Below are 9,175 nucleotides of genomic sequence, written 5' to 3' on the forward strand. Positions count from 1 at the left end.
TGGCAACAAAAGACAACTTGTGTCTAAATGAAGATCCTCCACTTACTTCAACATAGATAGGTTATACACATAAAATCAGGTTACAGTGAATCCTTCAGAAAGTCTTTGATAGCTTCACTGGCGGAGTTAGAGGGGGGCCGCAGGGGCATTGCCCCCTCCCCGCCAAATATGCTTGGAGCCCCAACCGCAAACCCCAAGGTTATTGTAAAAAAAAATAATAATAATTTAAATGGTGTTGTACAAACCCCGAGATTTCCTTGGCCCTCCTATGGCACCCCAAGGAAAAAAATCCTAGCTCCACCAGCGGATAGCTTGTGTTGGAAGTGGGGATACCTTTACATGTGTATCAGACTATGTACAAGTACCTTATAAAAGCACCTCAAAAATGTCATGTGAATTGCTCACCACTTTGGAGACATAATCTTGTCTCATAACATCACCAGAGCACCCGCACCTGTCTGCTTTGGCTGTTCAGTTTGGGCGAGTGCATGCTTACGCAAGCATTTATACAAACAACTGAATTAGACGCCAACTTAAAATAAACGTCACCCATCTGTGTAAATAAATACATGCAGACACTATTTGCTACTTAAATGTCTCACAATCTTAGAATTAAGAATCTGAGCCTGAACAACAAATTGATCCTTGTTCAGGGTTTCAGATCCTCCGTCTGTCCTTATAAATAAAAGGAAATAAAAGGACAAATGAATGACAATGATGACGATACGTCAAAAGGGAACAAAAGCAACTTGAAGGACTCAACAGATTTGTAACATCTCTAAAAGAGGTTTTGTTTGTTCATGTTAGCTTGTTTGGTCTCATTTTACAAAGGATGGCAGGACTTAACAAGTTAAGTACATTCCCATCAAGTGACAGTGAAGTAGCATGGAATGAAATGTTACACCTGAGGTGTAAACCTGCAATGAATTATTGCAAGATTATTTAATTATGAGATTAGGAGCAGAATGCCGACCTTCTCTTGCTCTAATCAGCAAAAGTATAGTATTCAATAAACAATTTGAATGTTGACACTGTGCAATATCTCTTCAACCTGCAATACGTGAAACGTCAAAAGCCTGCAACATTGCACATCCATATTTTCTTTTTTGCAATAAACTATGATTACAGCGCAACTAAAATACAATGTTGTTGTTGTTGTTTTTTTTTCAAAAATTGACATTGTTTTGAATTGTTCTATGCAAACTGCCTACCTTGGCATTTTTCTTTCTGTATTTAACTTAGATTATTGAAATTTGCACGTAATTGCTTTTATAAGTGGAGGGATACCAGCAAAGAAAGAATTTCAGCGGTCTTCTTAATATGCATAAGACAAAAAAAAACATACCCCCAAAATGATTCATGCATCATTTTAAAAAACATTATTTTTGATAAACGCAAGTTGGACTCACGCTTGGCTGAATTTGCAAATTTTCTTTGGACATGGTATGCTAGGAGAAAACGGCGGCTGACAACGCTGAAAGGCGAGTTCTCTCGGGAGTTCACGGGTATGTGAACTTACTTTTCGTCGCCTCAGAGACTGCTTCAGTGAAAGAGTTTCACACTTGAGCTCGTTGATCCATCTTGTCTCACAGGGACGAAAGGTGCAATTGAAAGGTTGGGCAATTCCCCATCTGCCAGTCGTGCAGATCTGCGGAGTAAGGGAGACAGGTCAGATTGTTGCCAGGGAGACCAGCCAACTCAAACTACACATGCAGGACAAAACTAATAATTATAACTGAGTCAAAGCTAGAATAATGACCAATACAACCGAGCAACAATGCAAAGTTGGAGGAACCAGACCCTATTAAACGAAATGGAACAGAACTCTGATGTAATGTCTCACAACATTCTTTCCTTTTATTTTCTGTTTTACTCTGACAAAATGACCGCTGTGCAAAAAAAGTCAGCAAAACTCGGAATTTGACAGTGCTGTCTGTTTTAGAATATGGTTTACAAATCTCTTCTAAATTAGCCAACCATGTCCGTCTTCTGATCATCAGCTGGTGGGCTTTGCGCAACTCCTTGCGGGACAGTCAGTGGGGTGACCTTGGCATTTACGCACTAATGAAAACAATCATGGTAAATATGTTAATGCACCCGCTGTGGTTTTCTGAAATAAACTGTGATCTTTAAAAAAGGCCAAATGCTCCTGTGAGTAATAACCTCCAGCAGATGAATCATCTCCCCATTAAGGTGCCGTAGTTGACCCCTTCACGCAAAGCTGTTTATACGCAGCTGCCGTGCCGCGGACTGACTATGACTATTACTCTATCGCTGGCTTCAGATTATGCACGATAAGCATCGAGGTACAACCAAACCCAAAGAGGTGTGAACTTCATTAGCGTGCGATAATGATTCTGTCACAGCAAAAGCAAAAAGTGATATACCCCACTGTGGACTACACCTGAACCAATGATTACATAAATGAGCGGAACAATTCAAGCGTATCCAGCATGGCTGCTGGATTAATGCTGATAATGCCTGAGCGGAAAAGTTATTCAGGCAGTAAGCACAATGTACAGAATACAGGAGAACACTGCAAATGAGATGCTAAATGGCAAAGAAGACATATTTTACAAGTCAAATGTCACATGTATTTTAATGGGGGAATATACGTTGCCGTGACTATGAATAAAAGAACATTGCGCTATTTTAGTTTCTATTAAATCAAATCTGGTTTCACTACTAAAAAGCACCGATGTGCCGCTGCCCTTGTTATTCGGCGTGAGTCTCCCAATAAGAATCTTTTTAGACTCGAGGCCATCGAACTAGCCAAAGCTAGCGACGCGAGGCTAACCGCTATGGTTTACCGCGAGTTTATTTTTTATTTTTGTCAAGGAGATCCTTTGGATGGACCTATCGATATAATCATGTATAGTGACTTAAACCACGACGCTTCTGCTTTTGAAGGCTATTTGTCTTCATCCTGACTCCACACAACTGCCAAGTGATAAGATTTTTTTATTTGCCCACTGCTGGTTCAAGGGCCATGTTGGGGGCCTTTTGGTAAACACAATTTAGATGTCACCTTCAGTGTGGCTGGTGTGCATGTGTGTGCCTTCCACAGCTACTCGTTAGCGGCGTCAACGTTGTGAAAAATCACTTTAATAAAGAGAAGCAGTTGGCTTGATTCGTTCCCTACGGCTTGCCTAACGGTTGCGCATGACGTCAAACCCGGCACGTATTTGCTCCTTTTTTTTTCAGAGGGAGGGTGCTTGTGAGAGGAGACTTGACAACATTTTGGCTGAAATATGTCTGCCAGACAGCTACACCCTTCTGGTGGTGTGTGTGTGTGTGTGTGTGTGCGAGAGAGAGAGGGAGACAGAGACACTGTATTTAGCCATGCTAAGGGGCAGGACAAAGATACAAAAACAGAATCGATTGCAAGTGACAGATAGGAGCAAGGGCAAAAAGTCATTATCAAGTCGTGAAGTCTATCCTGCACTCACTCTCACACAGACACGCACCTGCACACACACGCAAACTGACCAAACCTTGCCATAGGTCTTCAAGCAATGTATAGTTTGTGTTTCTCAGTATTTGAAGCTCTTGAAAACCAACAACTAACATGTGCGCGCGTGTGTGTGTGCGTGCATGTGCGTTTGCCTGTGTGTAGCCTACTGGGCAGACATCATTGTCCTCAGTTCAATACTGCTGTCACAAGGCCATGAATTATGGAACTGTCTGCAAGTGACAAAGCACGGCTTACAGCCAAGAGACACTTTTATTGAGTTTTGCGGCGTGCGGGTGTGCGTGTGCGTGCGTGTATGAGGTCATGTCAGAGCAATAAAAAGACACAGAGCACCTCACCGTCACAGCACACCGGTTCCTCCTGTGCTGTAATGAGGATGTTTTCTCCTCAATGATTACAAGTAGCTTTTAAACAATAATGGAAAGAGCTGAGGGCCATCCCTCAATGTGACACAGGAGCTGTTGTGTGACATTTTGCCCCAAACAACCCCTACATGATTTAAATGAAAGCGTCAACTAGCTAACACCAAGCAAAAGGAGACGTTGCTTCGAGCCTATCGCCTGGCTACTTGATTCAAATTGACCATAGCACAGGTTGAGCCTCGCCAAGTAATAAATCAAGTCATATATTAATTAAGTAATAAAGTATCAAAGTGAAACAAAGCTGTGATTATTTTGAGGGGAATTGAACGAAGGATGTCAGGGAATCAGTTTGTTGCCTGCATGATGAGGAGCAATATAAGATGATCCCCTCAAGTTATACTCGATAACAGTGGCATGTATTCAGGGCCTTCAAGGCCTGGATTATGTCTAAGTACTTGACGCATTTGATGCGACATACTGCCCATATCATACTCACTACTGTTATTCTGGCTGTATGTGACTGTTTCGTTGGATGTCTGTCAATGTGACCTGCTGCACACCAAATAGCCCTACAAGGGACATTTTATTCGGACATGATTAAAAATTCATTTTCAAGGCTCACTTTTCAAGATAAACTGGACACTGCAAGAGGAGGTCAACCAACAATGTTGTTGTCTGGCTTGTTTCAACCCAAAAAAGTTTTTTTGGGGCACTTTCAGAGTAGCATGTATAAGCGCTAAAGCTAGCTTACTCAGAGACACAGGTGCATCAGCCTCTGTGATGAGTACAATGCATTTTATTTTAAGTTTTATGTTGATAAATATTCATTGTGAACTACAATATTCTAGTGTACATTTTGGAGTTGTTTGGAGTTGATGTATTGGAAAATAATGATAAATGTTAATGGTATTCATTCTCAAAATTGTCAAATGCCTCTGTCTTTCTTTAATGCCACCCATATTATATAGTTTTTGTACATTATTTTGCAAAGTGATGGTTTTATTAAGTGATAGATAAGTCACGTAAGTCCCCAATGAAGGCATAGGTGCAAAACTCACTGCCCGCCACTGCTCAACAATAATTAAATAGTCAGTGTTTTGGTACATTAGCATCAACACATTTCATTTTATACAATAAGCAGAAATGGATACGTATAGATTAAAATCTTTTTTCTATTGTTACATTTTGACTTTACGCTATTATATTTACAAGTTATTACTTTTCATTTCAAAAGGTAGACTACTTCACACGCCTACATTAAAAGCGTGCATAGCCAATCACACGCCAAGCGCACTCGACAGAAGGCCTTGAGTGAGTGCGCTCCAAGTGACGGATGCTAACTTTCAATTTTCAGTGAAAACTTTGCTATGAAAATGTACTAAATTTACATCAAACAAACAACTGAAAGCTTTAATAAGTGTGACCGCACACGCTCACAAATACAGAGTGTTCCCTGAAATGGCCCAAAGTTGTTATCTTAAAGTGGCATCCTGGAGCTGGAGGGTGTGAGGTTGCGTGACTTCCGGAACAGATTTAGCGTGTCCCCAAAGAGTGCGTTACTCTCACACTTGCTCAAGTGAATGCAGGCAGGTGACTGCATCCCCAGTACTTCCACTCACACAAAATACACAGTTACGCACATGGCCTCAAGTCAGCCTAGTGTGTCATAATACTCATGAGACCTTTTGTTCTCAACTTTCCACCTTCATCCTGGAGGCTACATGTATGTAGGATAAATAACCACGTAGAGTTGTACCAATTACACGAGATGCTTTGCGATTGAATAATACATAGACAAATTCCTCTCCGTGTTGCACCCAGACAGAAAGAAACGGGCGAGATGGCTTAAAAATGCATCAGAGGTCGCCCGCTTGAGCTGACCTCGAGCCATCAGAGTTATTTCGGGATTGGATGTTTCTCTGGTTTCACTTGAGGGAGAATGAAGGAATCTAAACGTCCTCGGCTCACCTAGAGTATATGCATCCCCGCTCTCTTTGTCACAGTTCCCTATTTTTTTTTTTTTTTTTTTTTTATATAGTGCTAGCTTTACACAAGCATCCGCGGAACCCGCTCAATTTGAACCCGAGGCTGCAGCAATAATAGCTTCATGAGATGAAGACGTAAATGGAAGCGATGTGGAGAGGAGTGGAGGGGGGGGAAAAAAAAAAACACATACGCACCATCATCACATCTCCAGTCAAGGAGAAGACATGGACCCGGGTCTAAATCATTGACGAAAGTAGGACAAAAGCAGCAGGTCTGTGCTTGAAGAGCTGCTCTCACATCTCCTGCCACTAAAAATAATAGCAAGACGGACTTTCATGCAGGCAAATACACATTGGTGCTGAAAATCCGGCTCAATGTTGTAATATCTATTTAGCAGCGATATAGTTGACTGGTATCACTCTAATTTTTGACATTGATATCTTGAATATTCCTATCTAGATATGGATACAATAACGATATATTGCTCAGCCTTAGAACCAAAGTTGTATGTAACTGGGATTGGCTCAAGGTCATGACCCAGATGAGGACAAGCGCGACAGAAAATGGATGTTGACTTACTGTATGAACCGTTTCTTTGTTTTTTTTCCAAATACAAAGCAGAGAAGCTGTCAACCAGAGGATGTCAACTTTTCAACTTTTTTTGAGGGAGAGAAGGTCTTGCATTGTCTAATCTGGCTTCATTGTGAATGAAGGCTTAGACATGATAAGGTATTTAAATTAAGTTGAATAATTCAGACAGGGATTACTTTAAAATCTAATTTGAAACACGTGCCAAGAGGAAATCTCGGAAAAGGTTTCGCAAAGAGCCAAAGGGAAAAAAAAAAAATTCCAAGTGTAACCTGAGAAATATATATGCAGCCATTAATGTCAATTTGTTCTATCAGTGAGTCTCTACACGGGTCAAAGTGTCGCCAGCCTCGGAACTTCATCCTCGCTCATTACGTTGACTCTTTGAAAAGCTGCCCTCGTGGATTTGACATCATTCTCATTTGCGGCGCTTGGAGGTCTGATTAATTCATAATTATCGTGAGAAAGAGAAGGAGAGGCGAAATTTGCAGTCGACTGAATACAGAGCAGGGATCCCTCTCAACGATGAAGTCTGAAGGTTGATTCTAATCACTTTAAGCCAAGATACTCGCATTTGTTTGATATTTCTTTTCATACCTGAATATTCATGCAATATTTAATTTTTATTGTATAGGATGGTTGGTGTTTTCACTTTAGCACGTGACAGAATGTGGACTTCCTGCGGCAAGATGTGCCACAAAGGTAATTTTGTTCACTTCAGCTGGAGGATTGGGTGTCACCTTGTTGACATCATTCTGTCAATTTGGCTAAGAATAAAAACAGTTGTGGTACTTGTACAGGTTGAGCAAATATAAAAATATTCTGCTCTACAACAGATTCTTCTCTGTGTGTATTGCAAGAATAGTCACAAGAGTGCATGATCGCATCACACAGCGCTCAGATAACGACCAATCGCGATTCACCTGTTTTCTGAAGAGGAGCTATGATTGGTCGTTCCCTGAGCCTTGGGTAGTTGTGATGTCATTTGTGATGTCATTTTCAGTCGTCAGAAGCGACAAATGGCCGCCCCCGTAACGGGTGGATTTTGTTGCTTAACTCATATTCCACACACACACAATATGACATAATGCTGTGTTTAAACTAGTGGGCCTGCATTGAACAAATATATATTTTTTAAATGTTTGGGTTGACATTTGCTATAAGTTAGTTTATGGGGGGGAGTTGTTGTATTTTTTTTGTACGAATAACCCTTCAATGGGAAATACAACTTGCTGGATGTTTATTTTTTTTTTTGTTGCACACCACACAGTGAACCGGCTCACACACACATGCAGGGAGGGATGTCACAGAGAAGGGATTGCTCGGGTTGGAGCGGGGTCAGTGCGGGACTCCAACCGTGACCCTGAGCTTCTGTCGCCCAAGAGCTGAACATGAGCTAAATGAGTGAGTCAAGCAGGAAAAAGTTAAAGAAAGAAGGGAAGGAAAAAGGTCTCTTATTGCAGTCTGTTTTGCTCAGTTGAAATGAATTGTGCTTCAAGAATACAGAGAAAGTATTAGGAGACTAAATTCCACGAACAGCCGTGGCACTCGGTGTTACTGTGAAATATTTATAATTTATTAGGATTAGGAACTCTTCTCAGGATCTTTAAGAACCAAATGGTCAAAAACCCAGACAGCAAACCCAGCCACCCTGCAGACTGTCACATCAGAATTATTCATCACTTATGGGTGATCCAACTTCATGACACAATGTCCAATTTCATGATTATATTAGCCTCCCTTTCTGTTGTGCAGCTAAAAGGAAAATTGCACAAAAGGACAATTGCAAAAACGGCCTCATTTATAATCTGAGAATGGTAAGAGGTTCAGACAGGATTTAGGATTGAGAGATAAAACATGACATTCAAGCGAGTTCATCATCTTGTGGAAAAAAAAACGAAAAATATATGCCTGCAGGGGATCCAATTGAATTTTGTAGTGCAGTTAAATTCTCCCCGAATAAGTCCCTTACTTTCAGACATTTTTTTTTTCATATTAATTGCTGTGGAGTTTGTATTCTTGGTGTGTGGTAAACATCTTGCTGTAATGTTTTCCCAAATTTCAAAATCCCAACAGTAATGCAAGAACAAGTGACATTAATTAAAAGGGGAGGGGGGGGGGCACACTCGAACACATTAGAAGGTCCTTGTGTGTGAGTAAGAGGTGAACTAAACAGTCTCAATTTAATTATACAGAATAGACACAGCTGGGTAGAACGCAAGGGCAGGAAGAGAGCTGATTGGTTCACGTGGAAAAAGCAGGGTCGGGCTGACAAGACCAGGAAGTCAATGTCAAATAAAAAAATATTCGAACCAACATTTTTGAACAGATGGAAGTGAGCTTTCGGCATCATTGCGAAGTTTCAGAGGTGCAGGAGCAAAACAGAACATACTAATGTAGATGTGGTTCATGTTGGGACATCTCAAAACTTTACTTCCTGACAAGCATCATTATTTGTCTCTCATCAAATAGTGTGTGTGTGTGTCTGCACTTCCTGAGATCAATGAAACATTAGATAAGCGGAAAAAAAAATAGACTCCGGTTGATCCCTGTCGACTTGTGTGTGGTTCTAATTATTCAAATGTGTGTGGGAAAGGATTAGTATCTGTTGAAACATGCAAAGCATTTTTGGATGGGCTTCAGTCAATGATGTGAGTCAATTTTGACAGTCTTCCATTTCTCGCGGGTTGAACTATACATTTGTGGGACGTTGTACCGTATACGCATTCTAGTCTCAAACTACAAACACATGATAAACCAGAGCAAC

General features: G+C 40.9%; 2 protein-coding genes across 2 annotated transcripts in view; both read right to left on the reverse strand.

Annotated features, from left to right (window-relative positions):
• Positions 1-1,597, reverse strand: part of znf148 (zinc finger protein 148) — a 65,716-nt gene extending 64,119 nt beyond the window's left edge. The window contains exon 1 of the mRNA XM_086050850.1: positions 1,520-1,597. The gene's annotated coding sequence lies outside the window, so the exon portion shown is untranslated. The remainder of the gene's footprint in view (positions 1-1,519) is intronic.
• Positions 1,598-8,206: 6,609 nt separating this feature from the next.
• The window catches only part of asmt (acetylserotonin O-methyltransferase), a 12,725-nt gene continuing 11,756 nt past the window's right edge, over positions 8,207-9,175 (reverse strand). Inside the window, exon 8 of the mRNA XM_086050857.1 lies at positions 8,207-9,175. This exon is cut by the window's right edge and continues 444 nt beyond it. The gene's annotated coding sequence lies outside the window, so the exon portion shown is untranslated.

This window comes from Filicampus tigris, chromosome 14 (genome assembly GCF_054856515.1).
Source record: "Filicampus tigris isolate MCC_2025a chromosome 14, RoL_Ftig_1.0, whole genome shotgun sequence".
Taxonomy (NCBI): domain Eukaryota; kingdom Metazoa; phylum Chordata; class Actinopteri; order Syngnathiformes; family Syngnathidae; genus Filicampus; species Filicampus tigris.